Raw genomic sequence first — 16,315 nt, forward strand, 5'->3', positions numbered from 1 at the left:
TCTTACTGAATATGTTTTGAACCATTCCTGTGACACTAGTTATAGATTCCGATGCTTCACTTCAGGTTTACTGTATCCCTCTGAACTTCTTACTGACGATGAAACGCAGAAATTGCATCATAATTAAATAGAAAAGGCACAATGCCGACTTAAGTACAAGAAGACTGACTCTTCTTACTGTCTATGGTTTGACCCATTCCTGTGACACTAGTTATAGATTCCGATGCTTTACTTCAGGTTTACTGTATCCCTTGGACCTTTTTATTGACGATGAAGCACAGAAACTGCATCGGAATTAAATAGAAAAGGCACAATGCGATATAAGTACAAGAAGACTGACTCCTCTTACTGTCTATGATTTGAACCATTCCTGTGACGCTAGTTACAGATTCGATGCTTCACTTCACGGTTACTGTATCCCTCTGAACATCTTATTGACGATGAAAACACAGAAATTGCATCGGAATTAAATACAAAAGGCACAATGCCGACTTAAGTGCAAGAAGACTGACTCTACTTACTGTCTATGTTTCGAACCATTCCTGTGACGCTAGTTACAGATTCCGATGCTTCACTTCAGGTTTACTGCATCTCTCTGAACTTCTTATTGACGAAGAAACACAGAAATTGCATCGGAATTAAAAAGAAAAGGCACAATGTCGACTTAAGTACAAGAATACTGACTCTTCCTACTGACTATGTTTTGAACCATTCCTGTGACAACTAGTTATAGATTCCCGATGATTCACTTCAGGATTACTGTATCCCTTGGACTTTCTTATTGACGATGAAACACAGAAATTGACTGAAACTTCTTTCTGACTATGTTTTGAAACCATTCCTGTGACACTAGTTATAGATTGCGATGCTTCACTTCAGGTTTACTGTATCTCTCTGTCCTTCTTATTGACGATGAAACACAGAAATAGCATCGGAATTAAATAGAAAAGGCACAATGCCGACCTAAGTACAAGAAGACTGAGTCTTCCTACTGTCTATGTTTTAAAACCAATCCTGTGACACTAGTTAGAGATTCGATGCTTCACTTCAGGTTTACAGTATCCCTCTGACCCTCTTATTGAAGATGAAACATAGAAATTGCATCGGAATTAAATAGAAAAGGCACAATGCCGACTTAAGTACAAGAAGACTGACTCTTCTTGCTGTCTATGTTTTGAATTATTCCTGTGACACTAGTTATAGATTCCGATGCCTCACTTCTGGTTTACTGTATCCCTCTGACTTTCTTATTGACGATGAAACACAGTAATTGCATCGGAATTAAATAGAAAAGGCACATTGCCGACTTAAGTACAAGAAGACTGACTCTTCCTACTGGCTATAATTGAACTATTCTTGTGACACTAATTATAGATTCCGATGCTTCACTTCAGGTTTACTGTATCCCTCTGACCTTCTCATTGGCGATCAAACACAGATATTGCATCGGAATTAAATAGAAAACGCACAATGCCGACTTAAGTACAAGAAGACTGACCCTTCCAAGTGAGTATGTTTTGAACCATTCCTGTGACACTAGTTATAGATTCCGATTCTTCACTTCAGGTTTACTCTTTCCCTCTGACCTTCTAATTGACGATGAAACACAGATATTGCATCGGAATTAAATACAAAAGGCACAATGCCGACTCAAGTACAAGAAGACTGAGTCTTCCTACTGTCTATGTTTTGAACCATTCCTGTGACACTAGTTAGAGATTCCGATGCTGCACTTCAGGTTTACGTTATCCCTCTGACCTTCTTATTGACGATGAAACACAGCAATTGCATCGGAATTCAATTAAAAGGCACAATGCCGACTTAAGTACAAGAAGACTGAATCTTCTTACTCTCTATGCGTTGAACCATTCCTGTAACACTAGTTATACATTCCGTTGCTGAACTTCACCTCTGACCCTCTTATTGACGATGAAACACAGAAATTCCATCGGAATTAAATTCAAAAGGCACAATGCCGACTCAAGTACAAGAAGACTGAGTCTTCCTAACTGTCTATGTTTTGAACCCATTCCTGTGACACTAGTTAGAGATTCCGATGCTTCACTTCAGGTTTACGGTATCCCTCTGACCTTCTTATTGACGATGAAACACAGCAATTGCATCGGAATTCAATTAAAAGGCACAATGCCGACTTAAGTACAAGAAGACTGACTCTTCTTACTGACTATGCTTTGAACCATTCCTGTGACACTAGTTATAGATTCCGATGCTTCACTTCAGGTTTACTGTATGCCTCTGACCTTCGTATTGACGATGAAACACAGAAATTGCATCGGAATTAGATAGAAAAGGCTCAATGCCGACTTAAGTACAAGAAGACTGACTCTTCTTGCTGTCTATGTTTTGAACCATTCCTGTGACGCTAGTTACAGATTCCGATGCTTCTCTTCAGGTTTACTGTTTCCCTTGGACCTTCTTATTAACGAAGAATCACTGATAATGCATCGGAATTAAATACAAAAGGCACAAAACCCGACATAAGTACAAGAAGACTGACTCTTCTTACTGACTATGTTTTTAAACCATTCCTGTGACAACTAGTTAGAAATTCCCGATGCTTCACTTCAGGTTTACGGTATCCCTATGACCTTCTTATTGACGATGAAACACAGTAATTGCATCGGAATTAAATTGAAAAGGGCACAATGCCGACATAAGTACAAGAAGACTGACTCTTCTTACGGTCTATGTTTTGAACCATTCCTGTGACACTAGTCATAGATTCCGATACTTCACTTCAGGTTTACTGTATCCCTTGGACCTTCTTATTGACGATGAAACACAGAAATTGCATCGGTATTAAATACAAAAGGCACAACGCCGACTTAACTACATGTAGACTGACTCTTACTACTGTCAATGATTTGAAACATTCCTGTGACCTTAGTAATAGATTCCGATGGTTCATTTCAGGTTTACTGTATCCCTTGGACCATCTTATTGACGATGAAACACACAGAAAGGGCATCGGAATTAAATACAAAAGGCACAATGCCGACTTAGGTACAAGAAGATTGATAATCCTTACTGTCTATGTTTTGAACCATTCCTGTGACACTAGTTATAGATTCCGATGCCTCACTTCAGGTTTACTGTATCCCTCTGTCCTTCTTACTGACGATGAAAACACAGAAATTGCATCGGAATGGAATACAAAAATTAAAATGCCGAATTAAGTTCAAGAAGACTGACTCAACTTACTGTCTATGATTTGAACCCATTCCTGTGGACACTAGTTATAGATTCCGATGATTCACTTCAGGTTTGCTGTATTTCTGGGACCTTCCGTATTGACGATGAAACACAGAAATTGCATCGAAATTAAATAGAAAAGGCTCAATGCCGACTTACGTACAAGAAGACTGACTCTTCATTCTGACTATGTTTGAAAGCATTCCTGTGACACTAGTTATAGATTCTGATGCTTCACTTCAAGTTTACTGTATCCCTCTGACCTTCTTATTGGCGATCAAACACAGAAATTTGCATCGGAATTAAATACAAATGGCACAATGCCGACTCAAGTACAAGAAGACTGAGTCTTCCTACTGTCTATGTTTTGAACCATTCCTGTGACACTAGTTATAGATTCCGATGCTTCACTTCAGGTTTACGGTATCCCTCTGACCTTCTTATTGACGATGAAACACAGCAATTGCATCGGAATTCAATTAAAAGGCACAATGCCGACTTAAGTACAAGAAGACTGATCCTTCTTACTGTCTATGTTTTGAACCATTCCTGTGACACTAGTTATAGATTGCGATGCCTTCACTTCAGGTTTACTGTATCCCCTCTGTCCTTCTTATTGACGATGAAACACAGAAATTGCATCGGAATTGAATACAAAAATCAAAATGCCGACTTATGTTCAAGAAGTCCTACTCAACTTACTGTCTATGATTTGAACCATTCCTGTGACACTAGTTATAGATTCCGATGATTCACTTCAGGTTTGCTGTATTTCTGGGACCTTCCGTATTGACGATGAAACACAGAAATTGCATCGGAATTAAATAGAAAAGGCCTCAATGCCGACTTAAGTACAAGAAGACTGACTCGTCATTCTGACTATGTTGGGAAGCATTCCTCTGACACTAGTTATAGATTCCAATGCTTCACTTCAGGTTTATTGTATCCCTCTGTCCTTCTTATAGACGATGAAACACAGATATTGCATCGGAATTAAATAGAAAAGGCACAATGCCGACTTAAGTACAAGAAGACTGACTCTACTTACCAGTCTATGATCTGAACCATTCCTGTGACGCTAGTTATAGATTCCGATGCTTCACTTCAGGTTTACTGTATCGCTCCGACCATCTTATAGACGATGATTTACAGAAATTGAAACGGAATTAAATAGAAAAGGCACAATGCGGATTTAAGTACAAGAAGACTGACTCTTCCTACTGTCTATGTTTTGAACCATTCCTGTGACACTAGTTATAGATTCCGATGCTTCACTTCAGGTTTAACTGTATCCCCTCTGACCTTCTTATCGACGATAAAACACAGAAATTGCATCGGAATTAAATAGAAAAGGCACAATGCCGACCTAAGTACAAGAAGACTGAGTCTTCCTACTGTCTATGTTTTAAACCATTCCTGTGACACTAGTTAGAGATTCCGATGTTCACCTTCAGAATTACGGTATCCCTCTGACCTTCTTATTGACGATGAAACACAGAAATTGCATCGGAATTAAATAGAAAAGGCACAATGCCGACTTAAGTACAAGAAGACTGAATCTTCTTACTCTCTATGCTTTGAACCATTCCTGTGACACTAGTTATAGATTCCGATGCTGATCTTCAGGTTTACTCTGTCCCTCTGACCTTCTTATTGACGATGAAACACAGAAATTGCATCGGAATTAAATTCAAAAGGCACAATGCGGACTCAAGTACAAGAAGACTGAGTCTTCCTACTGTCTATGTTTTGAACCATTCCTGTGACACTAGTTATAGATTCCGATGCTTCACTTCAGGTTTACTGTATGCCTCTGACCTTCGTATTGACGATGAAACACAGAAATTTCATCGGATTTAAATAGAAAAGACTCAATGCCGACTTAAGTACAAGAAGACTGACTCTTCTTGCTGTCTATGTTTTGAACCATTCCTGTGACGCTAGCTACAGATTCCGATGCTTCTCTTCAGGTTTACTGTTTCCCTTGGACCTTCTTGTTAACGAAGAATCACTGATAATGCATCGGAATTAAATACAAAAGGCACAAAGCCGACATAAGTACAAGAAGACTGACTCTTCTTACTGACTATGTTATAAACCATTCCTGTGACACTAGTTAGAAATTCCGATGCTTCACTTCAGGTTTCCGGTATCCCTATGACCTTCTTATTGACGATGAAACACAGAAATTGCATCGGAATTAAAAACAAAAGGCACAATGCCGACTTAAGTGCAAGAAGAGTGACTCTTCTTACTGTCTATGTTTTGAACCATTCCTGTGAGTCTAGTTACAGATTCCGATGCTTCACTTCAGGTTTACTGCATCCCTCTGACCTTCTTATTGACGATGAAACACAGAAATTGCATCGGAATTAAATACAAAAGGCACAATGCCGACTTAAGTACATGTAGACTGACACTTCCAACTGTCTATGTTTTTAAACATTCCTGTGTCCTTAGTTATAGATTCCGATGCTTCATTTCAGGTTTACTGTATCCCTTGGACCTTCTTATTGACGATGAAACACAGATAGGGCATCGGAATTAAATAGAAAAGCCACAATGCCGAATTGAGTACAAGAAGACCGACTCTTCCTACTCTCTATGCTTTGAACCATTCCTGTGACACTAGTTATAGATTCCGATGCTTCACTTCAGGTTTACTATATCCCTCTGACCTTCTTATTGACGATGAAACACAGAAAATGCATCGGAATTATATACAAATGGCACAATGCCACTTAAGTACAAGAAGACTGAGTCTCCTTACTGTCAATGTTTTGAACCATTCCTGTGACACTAGTTATAGATTCCGATGCATCACTTCAGGCTTACTGTATCCCTTGCACATTCCTATTGACGATGAGACACAGAATTTGCAACGGTATTAAATACAAAAGGCACAATGCCGACTTAAGTACAAGAAGACTGACCCTTGTTACTGTCTATGTTTTGAACCATTCCTGTGACACTAGTTATAAATTCCGGTGCTTCACTTCAGGTTTACTGTATCCCTCTGACCTTCTTATTGACGATGAAACACAGAAATTGCATCGGAATTAAATACAAAAATTAAAATGCCGACTTAAGTACAAGAAGACTGACTCAACTTACTGTCTATGATTTGAACCATTCCTGTGACACTAGGTATTGATTCCGATGATTCATTTCAGGTTTACCGTATTCATCGGACCTCAGTATTGACGATGAAACACAGAAATTGCATCGGAATTAAATTGAAAAGGCACAATGCCGACTTAAGTACAAGAAGACTGATTCTTCTTACTGAATATGTTTTGAACCATTCCTGTGACACTAGTTATAGATTCCGATGCTTCACTTCAGGTTTACTGTATCCCTCTGAACTTCTTACTGACGATGAAACGCAGAAATTGCATCATAATTAAATAGAAAAGGCACAATGCCGACTTAAGTACAAGAAGACTGACTCTTCTTACTGTCTATGGTTTGACCCATTCCTGTGACACTAGTTATAGATTCCGATGCTTTACTTCAGGTTTACTGTATCCCTTGGACCTTTTTATTGACGATGAAGCACAGAAACTGCATCGGAATTAAATAGAAAAGGCACAATGCCGATATAAGTACAAGAAGACTGACTCCTCTTACTGTCTATGATTTGAACCATTCCTGTGACGCTAGTTACAGATTCCGATGCTTCACTTCACGGTTACTGTATCCCTCTGAACATCTTATTGACGATGAAACACAGAAATTGCATCGGAATTAAATACAAAAGGCACAATGCCGACTTAAGTGCAAGAAGACTGACTCTACTTACTGTCTATGTTTCGAACCATTCCTGTGACGCTAGTTACAGATTCCGATGCTTCACTTCAGGTTTACTGCATCTCTCTGAACTTCTTATTGACGAAGAAACACAGAAATTGCATCGGAATTAAAAAGAAAAGGCACAATGTCGACTTAAGTACAAGAATACTGACTCTTCCTACTGACTATGTTTTGAACCATTCCTGTGACACTAGTTATAGATTCCGATGATTCACTTCAGGATTACTGTATCCCTTGGACTTTCTTATTGACGATGAAACACAGAAATTGACTGAAACTTCTTTCTGACTATGTTTTGAACCATTCCTGTGACACTAGTTATAGATTGCGATGCTTCACTTCAGGTTTACTGTATCTCTCTGTCCTTCTTATTGACGATGAAACACAGAAATAGCATCGGAATTAAATAGAAAAGGCACAATGCCGACCTAAGTACAAGAAGACTGAGTCTTCCTACTGTCTATGTTTTAAACCAATCCTGTGACACTAGTTAGAGATTCCGATGCTTCACTTCAGGTTTACAGTATCCCTCTGACCCTCTTATTGAAGATGAAACATAGAAATTGCATCGGAATTAAATAGAAAAGGCACAATGCCGACTTAAGTACTAGAAGACTGACTCTTCTTGCTGTCTATGTTTTGAATTATTCCTGTGACACTAGTTATAGATTCCGATGCCTCACTTCTGGTTTACTGTATCCCTCTGACTTTCTTATTGACGATGAAACACAGTAATTGCATCGGAATTAAATAGAAAAGGCACATTGCCGACTTAAGTACAAGAAGACTGACTCTTCCTACTGGCTATAATTGAACTATTCTTGTGACACTAATTATAGATTCCGATGCTTCACTTCAGGTTTACTGTATCCCTCTGACCTTCTCATTGGCGATCAAACACAGATATTGCATCGGAATTAAATAGAAAACGCACAATGCCGACTTAAGTACAAGAAGACTGACCCTTCCAAGTGAGTATGTTTTGAACCATTCCTGTGACACTAGTTATAGATTCCGATTCTTCACTTCAGGTTTACTCTTTCCCTCTGACCTTCTAATTGACGATGAAACACAGATATTGCATCGGAATTAAATACAAAAGGCACAATGCCGACTCAAGTACAAGAAGACTGAGTCTTCCTACTGTCTATGTTTTGAACCATTCCTGTGACACTAGTTAGAGATTCCGATGCTGCACTTCAGGTTTACGTTATCCCTCTGACCTTCTTATTGACGATGAAACACAGCAATTGCATCGGAATTCAATTAAAAGGCACAATGCCGACTTAAGTACAAGAAGACTGAATCTTCTTACTCTCTATGCGTTGAACCATTCCTGTAACACTAGTTATACATTCCGTTGCTGAACTTCAGGTTTACTGTGACCCTCTGACCTTCTTATTGACGATGAAACACAGAAATTCCATCGGAATTAAATTCAAAAGGCACAATGCCGACTCAAGTACAAGAAGACTGAGTCTTCCTACTGTCTATGTTTTGAACCATTCCTGTGACACTAGTTAGAGATTCCGATGCTTCACTTCAGGTTTACGGTATCCCTCTGACCTTCTTATTGACGATGAAACACAGCAATTGCATCGGAATTCAATTAAAAGGCACAATGCCGACTTAAGTACAAGAAGACTGACTCTTCTTACTGACTATGCTTTGAACCATTCCTGTGACACTAGTTATAGATTCCGATGCTTCACTTCAGGTTTACTGTATGCCTCTGACCTTCGTATTGACGATGAAACACAGAAATTGCATCGGAATTAGATAGAAAAGGCTCAATGCCGACTTAAGTACAAGAAGACTGACTCTTCTTGCTGTCTATGTTTTGAACCATTCCTGTGACGCTAGTTACAGATTCCGATGCTTCTCTTCAGGTTTACTGTTTCCCTTGGACCTTCTTATTAACGAAGAATCACTGATAATGCATCGGAATTAAATACAAAAGGCACAAAACCGACATAAGTACAAGAAGACTGACTCTTCTTACTGACTATGTTTTAAACCATTCCTGTGACACTAGTTAGAAATTCCGATGCTTCACTTCAGGTTTACGGTATCCCTATGACCTTCTTATTGACGATGAAACACAGTAATTGCAACGGAATTAAATTGAAAAGGGCACAATGCCGACATAAGTACAAGAAGACTGACTCTTCTTACGGTCTATGTTTTGAACCATTCCTGTGACACTAGTCATAGATTCCGATACTTCACTTCAGGTTTACTGTATCCCTTGGACCTTCTTATTGACGATGAAACACAGAAATTGCATCGGTATTAAATACAAAAGGCACAACGCCGACTTAACTACATGTAGACTGACTCTTACTACTGTCAATGATTTGAAACATTCCTGTGACCTTAGTAATAGATTCCGATGGTTCATTTCAGGTTTACTGTATCCCTTGGACCATCTTATTGACGATGAAACACAGAAAGGGCATCGGAATTAAATACAAAAGGCACAATGCCGACTTAGGTACAAGAAGATTGATAATCCTTACTGTCTATGTTTTGAACCATTCCTGTGACACTAGTTATAGATTCCGATGCCTCACTTCAGGTTTACTGTATCCCTCTGTCCTTCTTACTGACGATGAAACACAGAAATTGCATCGGAATGGAATACAAAAATTAAAATGCCGAATTAAGTTCAAGAAGACTGACTCAACTTACTGTCTATGATTTGAACCATTCCTGTGACACTAGTTATAGATTCCGATGATTCACTTCAGGTTTGCTGTATTTCTGGGACCTCCGTATTGACGATGAAACACAGAAATTGCATCGAAATTAAATAGAAAAGGCTCAATGCCGACTTACGTACAAGAAGACTGACTCTTCATTCTGACTATGTTTGAAAGCATTCCTGTGACACTAGTTATAGATTCTGATGCTTCACTTCAAGTTTACTGTATCCCTCTGACCTTCTTATTGGCGATCAAACACAGAAATTGCATCGGAATTAAATACAAATGGCACAATGCCGACTCAAGTACAAGAAGACTGAGTCTTCCTACTGTCTATGTTTTGAACCATTCCTGTGACACTAGTTATAGATTCCGATGCTTCACTTCAGGTTTACGGTATCCCTCTGACCTTCTTATTGACGATGAAACACAGCAATTGCATCGGAATTCAATTAAAAGGCACAATGCCGACTTAAGTACAAGAAGACTGATCCTTCTTACTGTCTATGTTTTGAACCATTCCTGTGACACTAGTTATAGATTGCGATGCCTCACTTCAGGTTTACTGTATCCCTCTGTCCTTCTTATTGACGATGAAACACAGAAATTGCATCGGAATTGAATACAAAAATCAAAATGCCGACTTATGTTCAAGAAGTCCTACTCAACTTACTGTCTATGATTTGAACCATTCCTGTGACACTAGTTATAGATTCCGATGATTCACTTCAGGTTTGCTGTATTTCTGGGACCTCCGTATTGACGATGAAACACAGAAATTGCATCGGAATTAAATAGAAAAGGCTCAATGCCGACTTAAGTACAAGAAGACTGACTCGTCATTCTGACTATGTTGGGAAGCATTCCTCTGACACTAGTTATAGATTCCAATGCTTCACTTCAGGTTTATTGTATCCCTCTGTCCTTCTTATAGACGATGAAACACAGATATTGCATCGGAATTAAATAGAAAAGGCACAATGCCGACTTAAGTACAAGAAGACTGACTCTACTTACCGTCTATGATCTGAACCATTCCTGTGACGCTAGTTATAGATTCCGATGCTTCACTTCAGGTTTACTGTATCGCTCCGACCATCTTATAGACGATGATTTACAGAAATTGAAACGGAATTAAATAGAAAAGGCACAATGCGGATTTAAGTACAAGAAGACTGACTCTTCCTACTGTCTATGTTTTGAACCATTCCTGTGACACTAGTTATAGATTCCGATGCTTCACTTCAGGTTTACTGTATCCCTCTGACCTTCTTATCGACGATAAAACACAGAAATTGCATCGGAATTAAATAGAAAAGGCACAATGCCGACCTAAGTACAAGAAGACTGAGTCTTCCTACTGTCTATGTTTTAAACCATTCCTGTGACACTAGTTAGAGATTCCGATGTTCACTTCAGAATTACGGTATCCCTCTGACCTTCTTATTGACGATGGAACACAGTAACTGCATCGGAATTAAATTCAAAAGGCACAATGCCGATATAAGTACAAGAAGACTGACTCTTCTCACTGACTATGTTTGGAACCGTTGCTGTGACACTAGTTATAGATTCCGATGCTTCACTTCAGGTTTACTCTATCCCTCTGACCTTCTTATGGACGATGAAACACAGAAATTGCATCGGAATTAAATAGAAAAGGCACAATGCCGACTTAAGTACAAGCAGACTGACTCCTCTTTCTGACTATGTTTTGAACCATTCCTGTGACACTAGTTATAGATTCCGATGCTTCACTCAGGTTTACTGTATCTCTTGGACCCTCTTATTGACGATGAAACACAGAAATTGCATCGGAATTAAATACAAAATGCACAATGCCGCCTTAAGTACAAGAAGACTGACTCTTCTTACTAACTATGTTTCGAACCACTCCTGGGACACTAGTTATAGATTCCGATGCTTCACTTCAGGTTACCTGTATCCCGTTGACCTTCTTATTGACGATGGAACACAGAAATTGTATCGGAATTAAATACACATGGCACAATGCCGACTTAAGTACATGTAGACTGACACTTCCTATAGGCTATGAATTGAACCATTCCTGTGACACTAGTTATAGAATCCGATGTTTATTTCAGGTTTACTGTATCCCTTGGACCTTCCTATTGACGATGAAACACAGAAAAGGCAACGGAATTAAATAGAAAAGGCACAATGCCGATTTAAGTACATAAAGACTGACTCTTCCTACCGTCTATGTTTTGAACCATTCCTGTGACACTAGTTACAGATTCCGATGCTTCACTTCAGGTTTACCGTATCCCTCTGACCTTCTTATGGACGATGAAACACAGAAATTGCATCGGAATTAACTACAAAAGGCACAATGCCGACTTAAGTACAAGATGACTGACTCTTCTTACTGTCTATGTTTGAACCATTCCTGTGAACCTAGTTATAGATTCCGATGCTTCACTTCAGGTTTACTGAATCCATGGACCTTCTTATTGACGATGAAACACAGAAATAGCATCGGAATTAAATACAAAAGGCACAATGCCGACTTAAGTACAAGAAAACTGACTCTTCCTACTGTCCATGTTTTGAACCATTCCTGTGACACTAGTTATAGATTCCGATGCTTCACTTCAGGTTAGCTGTATCCCTTTGACCTTCTTTTTGACGATGGAACACAGAAATTGTATCGGAATTAAAAACACATGGCACAATGCCGACTTAAGTACATGTAGACTGACTCTTCCTATTTTCTACGATTTGAACCATTCCTGTGACACTACTTATAGATTCCGATGCTTCACTACAGGTTTACTGTATCCCTCTGACATTCTTATTGACGATGAAACACCGATATTGCATCGGAATTAAATGTAAAAGGCACAATTCCGTCGTAAGTACAAGAAGACTGACCCCTCTCACTGTCTATGTTTTGAACCATTCCTGTGACACTAGTTACAGATTCCGATGCTTCACTTCAGGTTTACTGTATCCCTCTGACCTTCTTATTGACGATGAAACACAGATATTGCATCGGAATTAAATACAAAAGGCACAATGCCGACTCAAGTACAAGAAGATTGAGTCTTTCTATTAGCTATGTTATGAACCATTCCTGTGACACTAGTTATAGATTCCGATGCTTCACTTCAGGTTTCCAGTGTCCCTCTGACCTTCTTATTGACGAGGAAACACAGAAATTGCATCGGAATTAAATACAAAAGGCACAATGCCGACTTAAGTACAAGAAGACTGACCCTTCTTACTGACTATGTTTTGAACCATTACTGTGACACTAGTTAGAGATTCCGATGCTTCAGTTCAGGTTTACGGTATCCCACTGACCTTCATATTGACGATGAAACACAGAAACTGCATCGGAATTCAATAAAAAGGCACAATGCCGACTTAAGTACAAGAAGACTGACTCTTCTTACTGACTATGTTTTGAACCATTCCTGTGACACTAGTTACAGATTCCGATGCTTCACCTCAGGTTTACTGTATCCCTCTGACCATCTTATTGACGATGAAACACAGAAATTGCATCGGAATTAAATAGAAGAGGCACAATGCCGATTTAAGTACAAGAAGACTGACTCTTCCTACGGTCTATGATTCCAACCATTCCTGTGACACTAGTAATAGATTCCGATGCTTCACATCAGGTTTACTGTATCTCTCTGACCCCTTATTGACGATGAAACACAGAAATTGCATTGGAATTTGATACAAAATGCACAATGCCGACTACAGTGCAAAAGGACCGACTCTTCTTACTGTCTATGTTTTGAACCTTTTCTGTGACACTAGTTATAGATTCCGATGTTTCACTTCAGGTTTACTGTATCCCTTATACCTTCTTTTTGACGACGAAACACAGAAATTGCATCGGATTTAAATAGAAAAGACACAATGCTGACTTGAGTACGAGAAGACTGACCCTTCCGATTGTCTATCTTTTGAACCAATCCTCTGACACTAGTTATAGATTCCGATGTTTCACTTCAGGTTTACTGTATCCCTTGGACCTTCGTATTGACGATGAAACACAGAAATTGCATCGGAATTAAATAGAAAAGGCACATTCCCGACGTAAGTACAAGAAGACTGACTCTTCTTACTGTCTATGTTTTGAACCATTCCTGTGACACTAGTTGTAGAATCCGATGCTTCATTTCAGGTTTACTGTATCCCTTCGACCTTCTTATTAACGATGAAACACAGAAAGTGCAACGGTATTAAATACAAAAGGCACAATGCTGACTCAAGTACAAGAAGACTGAGTCTTCCTACTGTCTATGTTTTGAACCATTCCTGTGACACTAGTTATAGATTCCGTTGCTTAACTTCAGGTTTACTGTATATCTCTGAACCTCTTATTGACGATGAAACACAGAAATTGCATCCGAAGTAAATAGAAAAGGCACAATACTGACTTAAGTACAAGAAGACTGACTCATTTTACTCTCTATGATTTGAACCATTCCTGTGACACTAGTTATATATTCCGATGCTTCACTTCAGGTTAACTGTATCCCTTAGACATTCTTATTGACGATGAAACACAGAAATTGCATCGGAATTAAATAGAAAAGTCACAATGCCGACTCAAGTACAAGCAGACTGACTCTTCTTACTGCCTATGTTTTTAACCATTCCTGTGACACTAGTTGCAGATTCCGATGCTTCACTTCTGGTTCACTGTATGTCTCTGACCTTCTTATTGACGATGAAACACAGAAATTGCAGCGGAATTAAATACAAAAGGCACAATGCTGACTCAAGTACAAGAAGACTGAGTCTTCCTACTGTCTATGTTTTGAACCATTCCTGTGACACTAGTTATAGATTCCGTTGCTTAACTTCAGGTTTACTGTATCCCTCTGAACCTCTTATTGACGATGAAACACAGAAATTGCATCCGAAGTAAATAGAAAAGGCACAATACTGACTTAAGTACAAGAAGACTGACTCATTTTACTCTCTATGATTTGAACCATTCCTGTGACATTAGTTAAACATTCCGATGGTTCACTTCAGGTGTACTGTATCCCTCTGACCTTCTTATTGACGATGAAACACAGAAATTGCATCGGAATTAAATAGAAAAGGCACAATGCCGACTTAAGTACAAGCAGGCTGACTCTTCTTTCTGACTATGTTTTGAACCATTCCTGTGACACTAGTTATAGAATCCGATGCTTCATTTCAGGTTTTCTGTATCCCTTGGACTTTCCTATTGACGATGAAACACAGAAAAGGCAACGGAATTAAATAGAAAAGGCACAATGCCGATTTAAGTACAAGAAGACTGACTCTTCCTACTGTCTATGCTTTGAACCATTCCTGTGACACTAGTTACAGATTCCGATGCTTCACTTCGGGTTTACCGTATCCCTCTGACCTTCGTATGGACGATGAAATACAGAAATTGCATCGGAATTAACTACCAAAGGCACAATGCCGACTTAAGTACAAGAAGACTGACTCTTCTTACTGTCTATGTTTTGAACCATTCCTGTGACACTAGTTATAGATTCCGATGCTTCACTTCAGGTTTAATGTATCCCTCTGAACTTCTTACGGACGATGAAACGCAGAAATTGCATCGGGAGTAAATAGAAAAGGCACAATGCCGACTTAAGTACAAGATGACTGACTCTTCTTACTGTTTATGGTTTGAACCACTCCTGTGACACTAGTTATAGATTCCGATGCCTTACTTCAGGTTTACTGTATCCCTTGGACCTTCTTATTGACGATGAAACACAGTAAGTGCATCGGAATTAAATTGAAAAGGGCACAATGCCGACATAAGTACAACAAGACTGACTCTTCTTACGGTCTATGTTTTGAACCATTCCTGTGACACTAGTCATAGATTCCGATACTTCACTTCAGGTTTACTGTATCCCTTGGACCTTCTTATTGACGATGAAACACAGAAATTGCATCGGTATTAAATACAAAAGGCACAACGCCGACTTAACTACATGTAGACTGACTCTTACTACTGTCAATGATTTGAAACATTCCTGTGACCTTAGTAATAGATTCCGATGGTTCATTTCAGGTTTACTGTATCCCTTGGACCATCTTATTGACGATGAAACACAGAAAGGGCATCGGAATTAAATACAAAAGGCACAATGCCGACTTAGGTACAAGAAGATTGATAATCCTTACTGTCTATGTTTTGAACCATTCCTGTGACACTAGTTATAGATTCCGATGCCTCACTTCAGGTTTACTGTATCCCTCTGTCCTTCTTACTGACGATGAAACACAGAAATTGCATCGGAATGGAATACAAAAATTAAAATGCCGAATTAAGTTCAAGAAGACTGACTCAACTTACTGTCTATGATTTGAACCATTCCTGTGACACTAGTTATAGATTCCGATGATTCACTTCAGGTTTGCTGTATTTCTGGGACCTCCGTATTGACGATGAAACACAGAAATTGCATCGAAATTAAATAGAAAAGGCTCAATGCCGACTTACGTACAAGAAGACTGACTCTTCATTCTGACTATGTTTGAAAGCATTCCTGTGACACTAGTTATAGATTCTGATGCTTCACTTCAAGTTTACTGTA

The sequence above is a fragment of the Schistocerca piceifrons genome, chromosome 1 (genome assembly GCF_021461385.2).
Source record: "Schistocerca piceifrons isolate TAMUIC-IGC-003096 chromosome 1, iqSchPice1.1, whole genome shotgun sequence".
Classification (NCBI taxonomy): Eukaryota; Metazoa; Arthropoda; class Insecta; order Orthoptera; family Acrididae; genus Schistocerca; species Schistocerca piceifrons.